The sequence below is a fragment of the Delphinus delphis genome, chromosome 16, assembly GCF_949987515.2.
Source record: "Delphinus delphis chromosome 16, mDelDel1.2, whole genome shotgun sequence".
In the NCBI taxonomy this organism is placed as follows: Eukaryota; Metazoa; Chordata; class Mammalia; order Artiodactyla; family Delphinidae; genus Delphinus; species Delphinus delphis.
In genome coordinates, this window is record NC_082698.1 from 28,239,002 (window position 1) to 28,256,669 (window position 17,668).

Here is a 17,668-nt window from a genome sequence, read left to right on the forward strand (position 1 = left end):
TAATCACATCTGCGAAGTCCCTTTTGCCATGTAAGGTAAATCCCCAGGGTTTTGAGGATTCAGACATGGACATCTTTGGGGACCATTATTCTATCTACTGCAGGTATGGAGCCACATGACATTTTTGAGGCAAATTGTCTTTCTGAGAATGGAAACATGATCCAGTCCAGACTACACTGTTGATTCTGGAGCAGGAATTGGCAAACCTTTTCCATAAAAGGCCAGATAATAAATACCTTAGGCCAGCGGTCCCCAACCTTTTTGGCACCAGGGACTGGTTTTATGGAAGACAGTTTTTCCACGGACGGGGCAGGGATAGTTCAGGCAGTAACGCGAGCAATTGAGAGCAGCAGTTGAAGCTTTGCAAGCTTGCCTGCTGCTCACCTCCTCCTGGGCGGCCTGGTTCCTAACAGGCCGAGGACTGGTATGGGTCCACGGCCTGGGGCTTAGGGACCCCTGCTTTAGGCTTTTTAGGCCATACAGTCTGTCACAACTCAACTCTGCCATTGTGACATGAAAGCAGGTATAGATAATACAGAAATAAGTGAGCATGGTTGTGTTTCAAACAAACTTTATTTATAAACAGCAGGCCATATTTTGCTCTTATGCCATAACCCTACGTCCTGCTAAAACAAAAGGGTTCTGTGCCACCATTAACATTGAAGCCACGTATGTGAAAAATTAGATGCTTTGATGAAAGAAAATGAAAAGCTAGCCAAAGTGGAATTGGTTTACAGATTTGAACTAATGTATCAGTCTAGCAGATATTTATGGAACTATGAGAGATCTTTATGATGCCAGAATGTAAACCCTGACAAACCAGATCACAGTGTTCCTGCAGACTAACAGAGGAGCCAGCAGGCAAGAATGTTAGCACCAAGTACCAGGGGAGATATCTGTGCTCAGAGGTACAACCAGAGGACAACTCAACAGGCTTTTTTAAAATTTTATCTTTGAATTTTTTTTTTTCCTTGCGGTACACGGGCGTCTCACTGCTGTGGCCTATCCCGTTGCGGAGCACAGGCTTCGGACGCGCAGGCTTAGTGGCCATGGCTCACAGGCCCAGCCGCTCCACGGCATGTGGGATCTTCCCGGACCAGGGCACGAACCCGTGTCCCCCGCATCGGCAGGCGGGCTCTCAACCACTGAGCCACCAGGGAAGCCCCTTTTATTTTTTTATACAGCAGGTTCTTATTAGTTATCTATTTTATACATATTAGATATAAAAATATATATTTTATACATATATATTAGTGTATATATGCCAATCCCAATCTCCCAGTTCATCCCACCACCACCCACCCTCTACTTCCCCCCTTGGTGTCCATATGTTTGCTCTATACATCTGTGTCTCTGTGCCTTGCAGACCAGTTAATCTGTACCATTTTTCTAGATACCACATACATGTGTTAATATATGGTATTTGTTTTTCTCTTTCTGACTTAACTTCACTATCAGTCTCTAGGTCCATCCACGTCTCTACAAATGACCCAACTTTGTTCCTTTTTATGGCCGAGGAATATTCCATTGTACATATGTACCACATCTTCTTTATCCATTCGTCTGTCGATGGGCATTTAGGTTGCTTCCATGACCTAGCTATTGTAAACAGTGCTGCAATGAACATTGGGGTGCGTGTATCTTTTTGAATTATGGTTTTCTCTGGGTGTCTGCCCAGTAGTGGGATTGCTGGGTCATATGGTATTCTATTTTTAGTTTTTTAAGGAACCTCCATACTATTCTCCATAGTGGCTCTTATCAATTTATATTCCCACCAACAGTGCAAGAGGCTTCCCTTTTCTCCACACCCTCTCCAGCCTTTGTTGTTTGTAGATTTTCTGATGATGCCCATTCTAACTGGTGTGAGGTGATACCTCATTGTAGTTTTGATTTGCATTTCTCTAATAATTAGTGATGTTGAGCAGCTTTTCATGTGCCTCTTGGCTGTCTGTATGTCTTCTTTGGAGAAATGTCTATTTAGGTCTTCTGCCCATTTTTGGATTGGGTTGTTTGTTTTATTTAATATTGAGCTGCATGAGCTGTTTATATATTTTGGAGATTAATCCTTTGTTGATTCGTTTGCAAATATTTTCTCCCATTCTGAGGGTTGGTATTTCGTGTTGTTTATAGTTTCCTTTGCTGTGCAAAAGCTTTTAAGTTTCATTAGGTCCCCTTTTTTTTTGTTTTTATTTCCATTATGCTAGGAGGTGGGTCCAAAAAGATCTTGCTGTGATTTATGTCAAAGAGTGTTCTTCCTATGTTTTCCTCTAAGAGTTTTATAGTGTCCAGTCTTAACATTTAGGTCTTTAATCCATTTTGAGTTTATTTTTGTGTATGGTGTTAGGGAGTGTTCTAATTTCATTCTTTTACATGTAGCTGTCCAGTTTTCCGAGCACCACTTATTGAAGAGGCTGTCTCTTCTCCATTGTATATTCTTGCCTCCTTTATCAGAAATACGGTGACCATATGTGCATGGGTTTATCTCTGGGCTTTCTATCCTGTTCCACTGATCTATATTTCTGTTTTTCTGCCAGTCCCATATTGTCTTGATTACTGTAGCTTTGTAGTATAGTCTGAAGTCAGAGAGTCTGATTCCTCCAGCTCCATTTTTTTCCCCTCAAGATTGCTTGGCTAGCGTAGCACACAGAGACCAGCTCAGTGCTTTGTGACCACCTAGAGGGGTGGGATAGGGAAGGTGGGAGGGAGACGCAAGAGGGAGGGGATATGGGGATATATGTATACATATAGCTGATTCACTTTGATATACGGCAGAAACTAACACAACAATGTAAAGCAATTATACTCCAATAAAGATGTTAAAAAGAAAAAGATTGCTTTGGCTATTTGGGGTCTTCCGTGTCTCCATACAAATTTTAAGATTTTTTTGTTCTAGTTCTGTAAAAAATGCCATTGGTAATTTGATAGGGATTGCATTGAATCTGTAGATTGCTTTGGGTAGTATAGTCATTTTCACAATATTGATTTTTCCCATCCAAGAACATGGTATATCTCTCCATCTGTTTGTGTCATCTTTGATTTCTTTCATCAGTGTTTTATAGTTTTCTGAGTACAGGTCTTTTACCTCCTTAGGTAGGTTTATTCCTAGGTATTTTATTATTTTTGTTGCAGTAGTGTATGGGATTATTTCCTTAATTTCTCTTTCTGATCTTTCATCATTAGTGTATACAAATGCAAGAGATTTCTGTGCATTAATTTTGTATCCTGCTGCTTTACCAAACTCATTGATTAGCTCTAGTAGTTTTCTGGTGGCATCTTTAGGATTCTCTATGTATAGTACCATGTCACCTGCAAACAGTGACAGTTTTACTTCTTCTTTTCCAATTTGTATTCCTTTTATTTCTTTGTCTTCTCTGATTGCTGTGGCTAGAACTTCCAAAACTATGTTGAACAATAGTGGTGAGTGTGGACATCCTTGTCTTGTTCCTGATCTTGGAGGAAATGCTTTTGATTTTTCACCATGGAGAATGATGTTTGCTGTGGTTTTGTTGTATGAGGCCTTTATTATGTTGAGATAGGTTCCCTCTATGCCCACTTTCTGGAGAGTTTTTATCATAAATGGGTGTTGAATTTTGTCAAAAGCTTTTTCTGCATCTGTTGACATGATCATATGGTTTTTCTTCTTCAATTTGTTAATATGGTTTATCACATTGATTGATTTATGTATATTGAAGAATCCTTGCATCCCTGGGATAAATCCTACTTGGTCATGGTATATGATCCTTTTAATGTGTTGTTGGATTCTGTTTGCTAGTATTTTGTTGAGGATTTTTGCATCTATATTCATCAGTGATATTGGTCTGTAATTTTCTTTTTTTAGAGTATCTTTGTCTGGTTTTGGTATCAGGGTGATAGTGGCCTCGTAGAATGAGTTTCGGAGTGTTCCTTTCTCCGCAGTATTTTGGAAGAGTTTGAGAAGTATGGGTGTTAGCTCTTCTCTAAATGTTTGATAGAATTCACCTGTGAAGCCATCTAGTCCTGGACTTTTGTTTGTTGGAAGATTTTTAATCACAGTTTCAATTTCATTACTTGTGATTGGTCTGTTCATATTTTCTGTTTCTTCCTGGTTCAGTCTTGGAAGGTTATACCTTTCTAAGAATTTGTCCCTTTCTTCCAGGTTGCTCATTTTATTGGCATAGTTGTTTGTAGTAGTCTCTTATGATGCTTTGTATTTCTGTGCTGTCATTGTAACTTCTTTTTCATTTCTAATTTTATTGATTTGAGTCCTCTCCCTCTTTTTCTTGATGAGTCTGGCTAAGGGTTTATCAATTTTCTTTACCTTCTCAGACAACCAGCTTTTAGTTTTATTGATCTTGTTATTGTTTTGTTTCTATTTATTTGTGCTGTGATCTTTTTCTTTCCTTCTACTAACTTTGGGTTTTGTTTGTTCTTGTTTCTGTAGTTCCTTTAGGTGTAAGGTTAGATTGTTTATTTGAGATTTTTCTTGTTTCTTGAGGTAGGATTGTATTGCTCTAAACTTCCCTCTTAGAACTGCTTTTGCTGCATCCCATAGGTTTTGGAGCATCATGGTTTGTTGCCATTTGTCTGTAGGGGTTTTTTTGCGGTACGCGGGCCTCTCACTGTGTGGCCTCTCCCGTTATGGAGCACAGGCTCAGCGGCCATGGCTCACGGGCCTAGCCGCTCTGCGGCATGTGGAACCTTCCCAGACCGGGGCACGAACCTGTGTCCCCTGTATCGGCAGGTGGACTCTCAACCACTGTGCCACCAGGGAAGCCCTGTCTGTAGGTATTTTTTGATTTCCTCTTACACTTCTTCAGTTATCTCTTGGTTATTTAGTAGCTCACTGTTTAGCCTCCATTTATGTGTTTTGTTTTGTTTTGTTTTACAGTTGTTTCCCTGTAATTGATTTACAATCTCATAGTGTTGTGGTCAGAAGAGATGCTTGATACGATTGCAATTTTCTTAAATTTTCTGAGGCTTGATTTGTGACCCAAGATGTGATCTATCCTGGAGAATGTTTCATGTCCACTTGAGAAGAAAGTGTATTCTGCCACTTCCGGGTGCAATGTTCTATAAATATCAATTAGATCTTTCTGGTCTAATGTGTCATTGAAAGCTTGTGTTTCCTTATTAATTTTCTGTCTGGATGACCTGTCCATTGGTGTAAGTGAAATGTTAAAGTCCCCCACTATTACTGTGTTACTCTCGATTTCCTCTTTTATAGATGTTACTACTTGCCTTATGTATTGAGCTACTCCTATGTTTGGTGCATATATATTTATAATTTTTATATCTTCTTGGATTGATCTCCTGATCATTATGTAGTGTCCTTCCTTATGTTTTGTAATATTATTTTAAAGTCTATTTTGTCTGATATGAGTATTGCTACTCCAGCTTTCTTCTGATTTCCATTTGCATAGACTATCTTTTTCTATCCCCTCACTTTCAGTCTGTATGTGTCCCTAGGTCTGAAGTGGGTCTCTTGTAGACACAATATATATGGGTCTTGTTTTTGTATCCATTCAGCAAACCTGTGTCTTTTGGTTAGAGCATTTAATCCATTCACATTTAAGGTATTATTGATATGTATGTTCCTATTACCATTTTCTTAATTGTTATGTGTTTGTTTTTGTAGGTCCTTTTCTTCTCTTGTGTTTCCCACTTAGAGAAGTTCCTTTAGCATTTGTTGTAGAGCTGGTTTGGTGGTGCTGAATTCTCTTAGTTTTTGCTTGTCTGTAAAGCTTTTGATTTCTCTGTTGAATCTGAATGAGATCCTTGCCAGGTCTTCCCTTTCATCACTTTAAGTATATCATGCCACTCCCTTCTGGCTTGTAGAGTTTCTGCTGAGAAATCAGCTGTTAACCTTACAGGAGTTCCCTTGTATGTTGTCATTTTTCCCTTGTTGCTTTTAATAATTTTTCTTTGTCTTTAATTTTTGCAATTTGATTAGTATATGTCTCGGCCTGTTTCTCCTTGGATTTATCCTGCTGGGACTCTGTGCTTCCTGGACTTGGGTGGCTATTTCCTTTCCCCTGTTAGCAAAGTTTTCAATTATAATCTCTTCAAATATTTTCTCAGGTCCTTTCCCTCTCTCATCTCCTTCTGGGGCCCCTATAATGCGAATGATGCGAATGTTGTTGCCTTTAATGTTGTCTCAGAGGTCTCTTAGGCTGTCTTCTTTTCTTTTCATTCTTTTTTCTTTATTGTGTTCCATGGCAGTGAGTTCCACCATTCTGTCTTCCAGGTCACTTATCCGTTCTTCTGCCTCAGCTACTCTGCTATTGATTCCTTGTAGTGTATTTTTCATTTCAGTTATTGTATTGTTCATCTCTGTTTGTTTGTTCTTTAATTCTTCTAGGTGTTTTTTCTTTAATTTTTCTAGGTCTTTGTTAAAGCATTTCTTACATCTTCCCAATCTTTGCCTCCATTCTTTTTCCAAGGTCCTGGATCATCTTCACTATCATTATTCTGAATTCTTTTTCTGGAAGGTTGCCTATCTCCACTTCATTTAGTTGTTTTTCTGGGATTTTATCTTGTTCCTTCATCTGGTACATAGTCCTCTGCCTTTTCATTTTGTCTTTCTGTGAATGTGGTTTTTGTTCCACAGGCTGCAGAATTGTAGTTTGTTCTTCTGCTCTCTCCCCTCTCAACTCGACAGTCTTTACAGATGGATACCAACAGGGTTGTTTCCCAGTGAGAACAAGTGACTATGGGTTTGAGCAGCAAATAAACATTCCAAAGCCTGCTGCTCTGACAGAGCCCGTCATCCACAGGACAAGTGGATCTGAAATCAGTGACAGTGGTTATCTGAGGCAGAATAGCCAGATGGCTATCATGATGAGGACCAAGGTGACTAATCAAGAGATTACCAGTGTGTTAACCAGGGCCTTGACTTTTTTTTTTTTACATCTTTATTAGAGTATAATTGCTTTACAATGGTATGTTAGTTTCTGCTTTATAACAAAGTGAATCAGTTATACATATACATGTGTTCCCATATCTCTTCCCTCTTGCGTCTCCCTCCCTCCCACCCTCCCTATCCCACCCCTCCAGGCAGTCACAAAGCACCGAGCTGATCTCCCTGTGCTACGCAGCTGCTTCCCTCTAGCTGTCTACCTTACATTTGGTAGTGTATATATGTCCATGCCCCTCTCTTGCTTTGTCACAGCTTACCCTTCCCCCTCCCCATATCCTCAAGTCCATTCTCTAGTAGGTCTGTCTTTATTCCTGTCTTACCCCTAGGTTCTTCATGACTTTTTTTTTCTTAAATTCCATATATATATGTTAGCACACGGTATTTGTCTTTCTCTTTCTGACTTACTTCACTCTGTATGACAGACTCTAGGTCTTTCCACCTCATTACAAATAGCTCAATTTCGTTTCTTTTTATGGCTGAGTAATGTTCCATTGTATATATGTGCCACATCTTCTTTATCCGTTCATCCAATGATGGACATTTAGGTTGCTTCCATCTCCTGGCTATTGTAAATAGAGCTGCAATGAACATTTTGGTACATGACTCTTTTTGAATTATGGTTTTCTCAGGGTATATGCCCAGTAGTGGGATTGCTGGGTCCTATGGTAGTTCTATTTGTAGATTTTAAAGGAACCTCCATAGTGTTCTCCATAGTGGCTGTACCAAGTCACATTCCCACCAGCAGTGCAAGAGTGTTCCCTTTTCTCCACACCCTCTCCAGCATTTATTGTTTCTAAATTTTTTGATGATGGCCATTCTGACTGGTGTGAGATGATATCTCATTGTAGTTTTGATTTGCATTTCTCTAATGATTAATGATGTTGAGCATTCTTTCATGTGTTTTTGGCAGTCTGTATATCTTCTTTGGAGAAATGTCTATTTAGGTCTTCTGCCCATTTTTGGATTGGGTTGTTTTTTTGTTATTGAGCTGCATGAGCTGCTTATAAATTTTGGAGATTAATCCTTTGTCAGTTGCTTCATTAGGAAATATTTTTTCCCATTCTGAGGGTTGTCTTTGGTCTTCTTTATGGTTTCCTTTGCTGTGAAAAAGCTTTTAAGTTTCATTAGGTCCCACTTGTTTATTTTTGTTTTTATTTCCATTTCTCTAGGAGGTGGCTCAAAAGGATCTTGCTGTGATTTATGTCTTAGAGTGTTCTGCCTATGTTTTCCTCTAAGAGTTTGGCCTTACATTTAGGTCGTAAATCCATTTTGAGTTTATTTTTGTGTATGGTGTTAGGGAGTGATCTAATCTCATACTTTTACATGTCCCGTTTTCCCAGCACCACTTATTGAAGAGGCTGTCCTTTCTCCACTGTACATTCCTGCCTCCTTTATCAAAGATAAGGTGACCATAAGTGTGTGAGTTTATCTCTGGGCTTTCTATTCTGTTCCATTGATCTATATTTCTGTTTTTGTGCTAGTACCATACTGTCTTGATTACTGTAGCTTTCTAGTATAGTCTGAAGTCAGGGAGCCTGATTCCTCCAGCTCCGTTTTTCGTTCTCAAGATTGCTTTGGCTATTCGGGGTCTTTTGTGTTTCCATACAAATTGCGAAATTTTTTGTTCTAGTTCTGTGAAAAATGGCAGTGGTAGTTTGATAGGGATTGCATTGAATCTGTAGATTGCTTTGGGTAGTAGAGTCATTTTCACAATGTTCATTCTTCCAATCCAAGAACATGGTATATCTCTCCATCTATTTGTATCATCTTTAATTTCTTTCATCAGTGTCTTATAATTTTCTGCATACAGGTCTTTTGTCTCCTTAGGTTTATTCCTAGATATTTTATTCTTTTTGTTGCAGTGGTAAATGGGAGTGTTTCCTTGATTTCACTTTCAGATTTTTCATCATTAGTGTATAGGAATGTAAGAGATTTCTGTGCATTAATTTTGTATCCTGCTACTTTACCAGATTCATTGATTAGCTCTAGTAGTTTTCTGGTAGCATCTTTAGGATTCTCTATGTATAGTATCATGTCATCTGCAAACAAGTGACAGCTTTACTTCTTTTCTCATTTGAATTCCTTTTATTTCCTTTTCTTCTCTGATTGCTGTGGCTAAAACTTCCAAAACTATGTTGAGTAAGAGTGGTGAGAGTGGGCAACCTTGTCTTGTTCCTGATCTTATGGAAATGCTTTGTTTTTCACCATTGAGGACGATGTTGGCTGTGGGTTTGTCATATGTGGCCTTTATTATGTTGAGGAAAGTTCCCTCTATGCCTACTTTCTGCAGGGTTTTTATTCTAAATGCGTGTTGAATTTTGTCAAAAGCTTTCTCTGCATCTATTGAGATGATCATATGGTTTTTCTCCTTCAGTTTGTTAATATGGTGTATCACATTGATTGATTTGCATCTATTGAAGAATCCTTGCATTCCTGGAATACACCCCACTTGATCATGGTATATGATCCTTTTAATGTGCGGTTGGATTCTGTTTGCTAGTATTTTGTTGAGGATTTTTGCATCTATGTTCATCAGTGATATTGGCCTGTCGTTTTCTTTCTTTGTGACTTCCTTGTCTGGTTTTGGTATCAGGGTGATGGTGGAGGGCCTTGACTTTTAAAGGTGAACAAAGGAGCAGTCTTAGTCTTTTTTTTTTTTTCAGTGAGAACCACAGTAGTCTTTTTTTTGGCTGTGTTGGGTCTTCGTTGCTGTGCGCGGGCTTTCTCTAGTTGCGTCAAGTGAGGGCTATTCTTCATTCATTGAGGTGCACAGTCTTCCCATTGTGGCTTCTCTTGTTGCAGAGCACAGGCTCTAGGCATGTGGGCTTCAGTAGTTGTGGCACACTGGCTTAGTTGCTCTGCAGCATGTGGGATTTTCCCGGGCCAGGGATTGAACCCATGTCCCCTGCATTGGCAGGTGGATTCTTAATCACTGCACCACAGTGAATTCCCCCAAAATAGTCTTAAGAGAAATATTATATACTCTTTTTCTACTTCATTCCTAAATACTTTTTCACTGTAGCAGTTAAATTCTACAGCATAACCCATTATTTGCATACAAAGTAAAAAGGAATACTATGAAAATGGAGTGCTTCTTACAGCCAGTTCTTTCATGCATTTTTACAACTTTTGATTAGTCTTCAAACAATATGAAGCCTTTCAAAAACTGGTTTTAGTGTCTAATTTATGTGGAAGACTAAATCCACATTGATAGTTGAATATGGTTTTTGCTAACTAAATCTAAGTTGCAGCAGTTTAGGGATTTAAATGTCAGTGTTTGTACAATGTTGTATGCTAATTTTTAGGTAAAGTCATGATCAATGTGAATTTGTGATTAAATGTATTCATTTCTGTTACCTAAAAGGAAAAATTTCTTCAGAGGGTGTTTCAGCAGATACTTTCACAAAATTAGCTGGCAAGAAATTTAGGTCTGATTGATTGGTATATTCTTTCTTTGTCATCTTCAATCCTGTTGCTGTACTCTTGGCATAAGTTTTTCCACTGTATTTTGTATAAATAAAAAACAAGTGAGTAGCTACTAAATTCTAGCCACTGGAGATATAAAACAGAGTAAATTATTTTCAAGAGGCTCAGAGCTTAGTGAGGGAGATACAAACAGAAAACTATCTAACAAAATAAATACAGTAAAAGCAAATTAAGTGTGCTGAGGAGCATTATTTAGTGTACACAATAATCCCCAAGTCGTAAACTTAAGCAGAAATGAAGTTTTCAGATAATAATAGGTTGCTCACCGACTCTTTGGGAGGATAAGCAAGCCAGATTTGAGTCTTTGAAGCCAGGAACGATTCTCAGTATCACACCACAACATCACTGGATCCTGCTCCTAATCACCACCCCTGCCTACCTCTGGACAATGACAGTGACTGTCACCTTTGCCAAAACACATTTCCCTCTTTCTTGTCTCCAGCAGCTGAATCAAAATCTGGCACAGGTGTGTCTGATTACTGGAAACTCATCACAGTGCTGCACCCTGGTCTCCCACAAAGAATCTTAAGTTGGAGGAGTCCATGTAGAACTGAGGTTCACGTGCAGAGCTGCCCAAAAGATTGAAAATCCACTGCAGTGCTGAAGCTAGCCTGGGGGTTGAGAGGAGAGGGAGTCAGGGAAGGCTCTTGGGAGAAGATGACTTCTTACTGAGTCTTAATGAGTGAGTTAGAGGTAGTCCTGGGATTCCAAACAGAGGGGATAGATAAGGAAAAGGCTAGAGTCAAACAGTAATTGTGGGTATGGGGAATCTAAAAGCATTTTAATGTTGCTGGAGCTTAACATGAGGTACGGGAGTTGGAATAAATGAGACTGGATTGGATGTTAGGAGCTTCGTTATACCATACTAAGGAATTTTAACTTTATTCCAGATAGCTATTGAATGAAGGGTTTAAGCAGAAGAGTAACCTGGTCAGTTTTTCATAATAGATCACTCTGGTAGCCATTGGTGGGTATATTTGAGGAAAACAACACTGGAAGCAGGGATAACTATGCCCTCAGTCCAGGATAGAAGTGAGGAGAAACTGAACTATGGCAAAAACAGTAGGGGTGCAGAAGTAAAACTGGAATGGCTTGATGGCTAATAGATCTGGAAAGAAAAGGAAAAGTTGCGAGTGATACACAGGTTTTCATTTTGTAGGACTTGTATGGACAATGATGCCACCACTTGAGTTAGAAAGTACAGGCAAAAAATCTTTTTAGAGGGGAGGAAGAAATAGACAGGTCTGGGCAGACTCTGGGAGGGCTCACGCCATGGACTACTTCCCAGAACTTCTGCTGCTAGTGTCCTTGTCCCCATGGTGAGCCACAGCCTCAGCAGGAGACCCTCCAACACTAGCAGAGAAGAAAACTTCTTCAAAGCATTGCAGCGACCAGTCGCTCCCATCAGGAAACTTACATAAGCTTCTTAGATAGCCTTATCCACCAGAGAGCAGACAGAAGAAGCAAGAATAACTACAATCCTGTAGCCTCTGGAACAAAAACCACATTCACAGATAGATAGACAAGATGAAAAGGCAGAGGGCTATCTACCAGATGAAGGAACAAGATAAAACCCCAGAAAAACAACTAAATGAAGTGGAGATAGGCAACCTTCCAGAAAAAGAATTCAGAATAATGATAGTGAAGGTGATCCAGGACCTCGGAAAAAGAATGGAGGCAAAGATCGAGAAGATGCAAGAAATGTTTACAAAGGACCTAGAAGACGTAAAGAACAAACAGAGATGAACAATAACTGAAATGAAAATTACACTACAAGGAATCAATAGCAGAATAACTGAGGCAGAAGAACGGGTAAGTGACCCGGAAGACAGAATGGTGGAATTCACTGCTGCAGAACAGAATAAAGAAAAAAGAATGAAAAGAAATGAAGACAACCTAAGAGACCTCTGGGACAACATTAAACACAACAACATTCGCATTATACAGGTCCCAAAAGGAGAAAAGAGAGAGAAAGGGCTAGAGAAAATATTTGAAGAGATTATAGTCGAAAATTTCGCTAACATGGGAAAGGAAATAGCCACCCAAGTCCAGGAAGCACAGTGAGTCCCATACAGGATAAACCCAAGGAGAAACATGCTGAGACACATAGTAATCAAATTGGTAAAAATTAAAGACAAAAATTATTAAAAGCAGCTAGGGAAAAATGACAAATAACATACAAGGGAACTCCCATAAGTTTAACAGCTGATTTCTCAGCAGAAACTCTACAAGACAGAAGGGAGTGGCATGAGATACTTAAAGTGATGAAAGGGAAGAACGTACAACCGAGATTACCCAGCAAGGATCTCATTCATTTGATGGAGAAATCAAAAGCTTTACAGACAAGTAAAAGATAAGCGAATTCAGCACCACCAAACCAGCTCTACAACAAATGCTAAAGGAACTTCTCTAAGTGGGAAACACAAGAGAAGAAAAGGACCGACCAAAAAAACCCCCAAAACAATTAAGAAAATGGTAATAGGAACATATATATCGATAATTACCCTAAACATGAATGGATTAAATGCTCCAACCAAAAGACACAGGCTTGCTGAATGGATACAAAAACAAGACCCATATATATTCTGTCTACAAGAGACCCACTTCAGACCTAGGGACACATACAGACTGAAAATGAGGGGATGGAAATGGAAATGCAAATGGAAATCAAAAGAAAGCTGGAGTAGCAATACTCATATCAGATAAAATAGACTTTAAAATAAAGAATGTTACAAGAGACAAGGAAGGACACTCCATAATGACCAGGAGATCAATCCAAGAAGATACAACCTATGTTGGAGGTGCTCCAACATAGGAGCACCTCAATACATAAGGCAACTGCTAACAGCTATCAGAGGAAATTGACAGTAACACAATAATAGTGGGGAACTTTAACACCACACTTACACCAATGGACAGATCATCAAAACTGAAAATGAGTAAGAAAACAGAAGCTTTAAATGACACAACAGACCAGATAGATTTAATTGATGTTTATAGGACATTCCATCCAAAAACAGCAGATTACACTTTCTTCTCAAGTACGCACGGAACATTCTCCAGGATAGATCACATCTTGGGTCACAAATCAAGCCTCAGTAAATTTAAGAAAATTGAAGTCATATCAGTATCTTTTCTGACCACAATGCTATGAGATTAGAAATCAATTACAGGGAAAAAAACGTAAAAAACACACACACATGGAGGCTAAACAATACATTACTAAATAACCAAGAGATCACTGAAGAAATCAAAGAGGCAATCAAAAAATACCTAGAGACAAATGACAATGAAAACATGACGATCCAAAACCTATGGAATGCAGCAAAAAAAGTCCTAGGAGGGAAGTTTATAGCTATACAAGCCTACCTCAGGAAACAAGAAAAATCTCAAATAAACAATCTAACCTTACACCTAAAGGAACTAGAGAAAGAAGAACAAACAAAACCCAAAGTTAGCAGAAGGAATCATAAAGATCAGAGCACAAATAAATGAAATAAAACTAAAAGCTGATTCTTTGAGAAGATAAACAAAATTGATAAACCATTAGCCAGACTCATCAAGAAAAAGAGGGAGAGGACTCAAATCAGTAAAATTAGAAATGAAAAAGGAGAAGTTACAACAGACACCACAGAAATACAAAGCATCCTAAGAGACTACTACAAGCAACTCTGCCAATAAAATGGACAACCTGGAAGAAATGGACAAATTCTTAGAAAGGTATAACCTTTCAAGACTGAACCAGGAATAGAAAATATGAACCGACCAATCACAAGTAATGAAATTGAAACCGTGATTAAAAATCTTCCAACAAACAAAGGTCCAGGACCAGATGGCTTCACAGGTGAACTCTATCAAATATTTAGAGAAGAGCTAACACCCATCCTTCTCAAACTCTTCCACAAAATTGCAGAGGAAGGAACACTCCGAAACTCATTCTATGAGGCCACCATCACCCTGATACCAAAACCAAACAAAGATACTCTAAAAAAAAGAAAATTACAGACCAATATCACTGATGAATATAGATGCAAAAATACTAGCAAACAGAATGCAACAACACATTAAAAGGATCGTACACCATGATCAAGTGGGATTTATCCCAGGGATGCAAGGATTCTTCAATATATGAAATCAATCAATGTGATACACCATATTAACAAATTGCAGAAGAAAAACCATATGATCACGTCAATAGATGCAGGAAAAGCTTTTGAGAAAATTCAACACCCATCTGTGGTAAAAACTCTCCAGAAAGTGGGCATAGAGGGAACCTACCTCAACATAATAAAGGCCATATACAACAAACCCACAGCAAACATCATTCTCAGTGGTGAAAAACTGAAATATTTCCTCCAAGATCAGGAACAAAACAAGGATGTCCACTCTCGCCACTATTATTCAACATAGTTTTGGACGACCTAGCCATGGCAATCAGAGAAGAAAAATAAAAGGAATACAGATTGGAAAAGAAGTGAAACTGTCACTGTTTGCAGATGACATGATACTGTACATAGAGAATCCTAAAGATGCCATCAGAAAACTACTAGAGCTAATGAATGAATTTGGTAAAGTTGCAGGATACAAAATTAATACACAGAAATCTCTTGCATTCCTATACAGTAATGATGAAAAATCTGAAAGGGAAATTAAGGAAACACTCCCATTTACCATTGCAACAAAAAGAATAAAATACCTAGGAATAAACCTACCTAAGGAGACAAGACCTGTATGCAGAAAACTATAAGACACTGATGAAAGAAATTAGAGATGATACCAACAGATGGAGAGATATACCATGTTCTTGGATTGGAAGAATCAATATTGTGAAGATGACTATACTATCCAAAGCAATCTACAGATTCAATGCAATCCCTATCAAATTACCAATGGCATTTTTTACAGAACTAGAGCAAAAAATCTTAAAATTTATATGGAGACACAAAAGACCTCGAATAGCCAAAACAGTTTTGAGGGAAAAAAACGGAGCTGGAGGAATCAGACTCCCTGACTTCACAGTATAGTATAAAGCTACAGTAATCAAGACAATATGGTTCCGACACAAAAACAGAAACATTGATCAATGGAACAAGATAGAAAGCCCAGAGATAAACCCACACACGTATGGTCAACTAATCTATGACAAAGGAGGCAAGGATATACAATGGAGAAAAGATGGTCTCTTCAATAAGTGGTGCTGGGAAAACTGGACAGCTATATGTAAAAGAATGAAATTAGAACACTCCCTAACACCATACACAAAAATAAAGAAAATGGATTAGAGACCTAAATGTAAGATCGGACACTATAAAACTCTTAGAGGAAAACATAGGAAGAGCACTCCTTGACATAAATCACAGCAAGATCTTTTTTGATCCACCTCCTAGAGTAATGGAAATAAAAACAAATGGGACCTAATGAAACTTAAAAGTTTTTGCACAGCAAAGGAAACCATAAACAAGAGAAAAGACAACCTTCAGAATGGGAGAAAATATTTGCAAATGAACCAACGGACAAAGGATTAATCTCCAAAATATATAAACAGCTCATGCAGCTCAATAGTAAAAAAAACAACCCAATCCATAATGGGCAGAAGACCTAAATAGACATTTCTCCAAAGAAGATATACAGATGGCCAGGAAGCACATGAAAAACTGCTCAACATCACTAATTATTAGAGGAATGCAAATCAAAACTACAATGAGGGGCTTCCCTGGTGGCGCAGTGGTTGAGAGTCCACCTGCCGATGCAGGGGACACAGGTTCGTGCCCCGGTCCGGGAAGAGCCCACATGCCGCAGAGTGGCTAGGCCTGTGAGCCATGGCCGCTGAACCTGCGCGTCCAGAGCCTGTGCTTCACAATGGGAGAGGCCACAACAGTGAGAGACCCATGCACCACACACACAAAAAAAAGTACAATGAGGTATCACCTCACACCAGTTAGTATGGGCATCATCAGAAAATCTACAAACAACAAATGTGGAGAAAAGGGAACTCTCTTGCACTGTTGGTGGGAATGTAAATTGATACAGCCACTATGGAGAACAGTATGGACGTTCCTTAAAAAACTAAAAATAGAATTACCATATGATCCGGCAATCCCACTACTGGGTATATACCCAAGAAAAGCATAATTCAAGAAGACACATGCACCCCAAGGTTCATTGCAACACAATTTACAATAGCCAGGTCATGGAAGCAAGCTAAATGCCCATCGACAGATGAATGGATAAAGAAAATGTGGTACATATATACAATGGAATATTACTCAGCCATAAAAAGGGACGAAATTGGGTCATTTGTTGAGACATGGTTGGATCTAGAGACTGTCATACAGAGTGAAGTAAGTCAGAAAGAGAAAAACAAATATCATATATTAACGCACTTATGTGGAACCTAGAAAAATGGTACAGATGAACTGGTTTGCAGGGCAAAACTTGAGACACAGATGTAGAGAAAGTATGGACACCAAGCGGGGAAAGCGGCGGGGTGGTAGTGGTGGTGTGATGAATTGGGCGATTGGGATTGACATCTATACAGTGATGTGTATAAAATTGATGACTAATAAGAACCTGCTCTATAAAAAAAAAAAGTAGACAGGTCTGTCAAAGTAGGGTGATTTGCATGTCAGACACCTGAAGGATATCCAGGTGATACTACCAGAAGCAAGTGAATATATGAATCTCAAAACTGGAGCAGAGGAAGAGGCTAGAAATGAGAATCGTATGTGTAGAAGTTGAAACTACAAGAGTGTATGAAATCTATTACAGAGAAAATATAGAGGAACTGGGGGGTCAAGGACAAAAGCTTAGGGACATCGTAATGCTTCAAGGATAAGCAGCGAAGAGGACCTCAGAAGGAAAGTAGGCAAGAGCGATCATGTTGTAAGTGGTCCATAGTGCGGATTGCATTACCCGGGTCCTGGGCCAACAGAAGATCTGGAGGGGAGGAGTCATCATCAAAGTTTTGGATCCAGGTTGCTTCTGGTTCCCTCCACCTTCACTGGATGTCTGAGTCATCACTACTGAGAAAAAGATAACGCTTCCCCTCTCTTCATCTGCATCCACAGGAGAAGGTAGATCGAAAACCCTCTCCCATTATAGGAAAAAGAAGAAATCATTAGATCAAATCAGGAAGTTGGTTTCTGGCCCTGGCTCTGCCATAAACACTCATGTTTTGACTCCAGATATCATATAACCGTTCTCAGTCTGGTGCTTATCTGAAAAATAAGGGACTTGAACTGGATTATCTCCAAGGTTGTATCTATTCGGTTAGTCAGGAGACAAAAA

The 17,668-nt window shown here is 39.0% G+C and overlaps 1 protein-coding gene across 2 annotated transcripts in view; it reads right to left on the reverse strand.

Annotated features, from left to right (window-relative positions):
• ABCC2 (ATP binding cassette subfamily C member 2) overlaps positions 1-17,668 on the reverse strand; it is an 89,041-nt gene that overhangs the window by 6,650 nt on the left and 64,723 nt on the right. The window contains exon 33 of one of the 2 annotated variants that reach the window (XM_060034273.1): positions 9,641-10,992. The exons of the other annotated variant lie outside the window; for it this stretch is intronic. The gene's annotated coding sequence lies outside the window, so the exon portion shown is untranslated. Of the gene's footprint in view, positions 1-9,640; positions 10,993-17,668 lie in introns of those variants that run through there. 2 annotated transcript variants of the gene reach the window in all.